The following is a 2,487-nucleotide window of genomic DNA, read 5'->3' on the forward strand; positions in this document are numbered from 1 at the left end:
TCAGCTCCTCTCACACAGATATTCAGGAGGATCTTCCCTGCAAGGCCCCTCCCCAGTCCAGCCCTCCAGATGGTATCACTCTGAAGATTTTTTCTTGATGGAATTCTGTCTAAAAGAGAGGCATGGAACACTGAAGACAGAAGGTATTTATCACACCAGAGGTTCCTGAAAACACCTCATTAATATTATGTGTATTCCTCATTAATAACAGGAGAAAAAGCTTTCAGGTCCTGTACACTGTACAAAAAAATGAAGAATGAATTAAAATGCAGAGCAGATTTAAATGCTACCTAGAAAACAAGTACTTAAGAAAAAAATAGTTTGCTGTCATTATAGAAATAAATAACTAGGCTTTGCCTCAGTCGGTGGGGATTATTTATATTTCCTTGCAACTAGAAACATTATTTATTTATATTTCCTAGCAACATTCCTGGAAATAATGTATAGACGTCTCTGCATGCCATGAAATGTTATAATCTACTTATGCTCTAAAGGCTGTTACCAAGATGTGGGTGCACTTTAGCTCAGAAAAGTTAGCTGTCATTTGAACTAGAAAAGCCGCTATGTTAAATCAGAGTCTGCCTTTACATATTCATCACTTTCAAGTTCTATCACTCACAGAAATGATTAAAAAAAAAAAAGGCATTTATTTGCTTATCATTTTCAACAGCTCTTCAAAATGAAGGGAGATGAAAAAAAAGCAGAAAGTAGACCAATTATAACAAAGTAAAATTGCAGTCTCACAGAATCCAGCAAAGATGAAGCAGAATGCATACATATCAAGTAAGTTGTATTTATTGTTATGAAAACATTATTAAATATCTAACGCTCATCTGAGTCCTCTTTGAAATAAAGGAAGAAATATAAAAATAAATATATAAAATTGGTATTTACGTATGGCATTTTTAAAAATAAAAAATTTACATAAAAAGTTAAAATTTTCCACCTTTAGATCTAAACTTTTTCAAATAAGTTGTTGTTCAGTCACTAAATCGTGTCCCATGAAATGCAATACGCCAGGCTTTCCTGTTCTTCACTCTCTCTCAGAGCTTGCTCAAACTCGTGTCCATTGAGTCAGTGATGCCATCCAACCACCTCATTCAGCATCAGAGTCTTTTCCAATGAGCTGGCTCTTCGCATCAGGTGGCCAAAGTACTGGAGCTTCAGCTCTAGCATCAGTCCTTTCAATGAATATTCAGGGTTGATTTCCTTTAGGATCAATTGGTTTGATCTCCTTACTCAAGAGTCTTCTCCAACACCACAGTTCAAAAACATCAGTCCTTCAGCATTCAGCTTTCTTTACGGTCCAACTCGGACATGCGTACATGACTACTGGAAAAATCATACTTTTGACTATATGAACCTTTGTTGACAAAGTAATATCTCTGCTTTTTAATATGCTGTCTAGGTTTGTCATACCTTTTCTTACAAGGAGCAAGTGTTTTTTATTTCATGGCTGCTGTCACTGTCTGCAGTGATTTTGGAGCCCTGAAAATAAAAATAAATCTGTCACAGTGATGGAACCAGGTGCCATGGTGTTAGTTTTTTGAATGTTGAGTTCTAAGTCAGTTTTTTCACTCTCCTCTTCTCAACCTCATCAAGAGGCTCTTTAATTCTTCACTTTCTGCCATTAGAGTGGTATCATCTGCATATCTGAGGTTGTTCTAACTGTTGCTTCCTGACCTGTATACAGATTTCTCAAGAGGCAGGTCATGTGGTCTGGTATTCCCATCTCTTTCAGAATTTTCCACAGTTTATTGTGATCCACATAGTCAAAGTCTTTGGCATAGTCAATAAAGCAGAAATAGATTTTTTTCTGGAACTCTCTATACTTTTCTCTCCACTTGTACACAACTTATATTTAAAGTCATCCAGATTAAAAAAAGTTCAAAATCACTGGTGGAAAGTTTAAAGTATATGAGTATCTTTAACAACAACCAAAAATGACTACAACAACTACAGAATGTTTGGCTGTCTCTGACTCAAGGCCTGGCATTTGAGATTTACTATTTATTCACACTCTTTTAAATTGTTCATGTGTTTTTAATAAAACATTATTTTATCAGTACAAAGATCTATATACACATGTATGTATGTAACACAAACATCTAACCCACAGATATATACATACACATGGATATATATAATATTAATTATACATTTTTATATAACATATATAATATATAAACAACACATATAGCTATATATACAATTGCATTATATATATATAGTTTTATATGTGTGTATGTTTTGGCAAGTGTAGAATACTTAACACTTCCTGAGGATGCACCTCCTGAGAACGCATTTAGCTTGGCACCTTATCAGCTGTGGGTCCTTAAGCAAGTCACTTCTGAGTCTTCTTAGGTTAACACATAAATGAGAAAACACATTTGAAAATGCCAACCACAAGGTCTGGTCTAATACAGATATTCACTAAGTGTTCCTTTAAATGACATTTAATATGTGAGGAGAACCAGATTTATTATG

This window comes from Capricornis sumatraensis, chromosome 2, assembly GCF_032405125.1.
Source record: "Capricornis sumatraensis isolate serow.1 chromosome 2, serow.2, whole genome shotgun sequence".
In the NCBI taxonomy this organism is placed as follows: domain Eukaryota; kingdom Metazoa; phylum Chordata; class Mammalia; order Artiodactyla; family Bovidae; genus Capricornis; species Capricornis sumatraensis.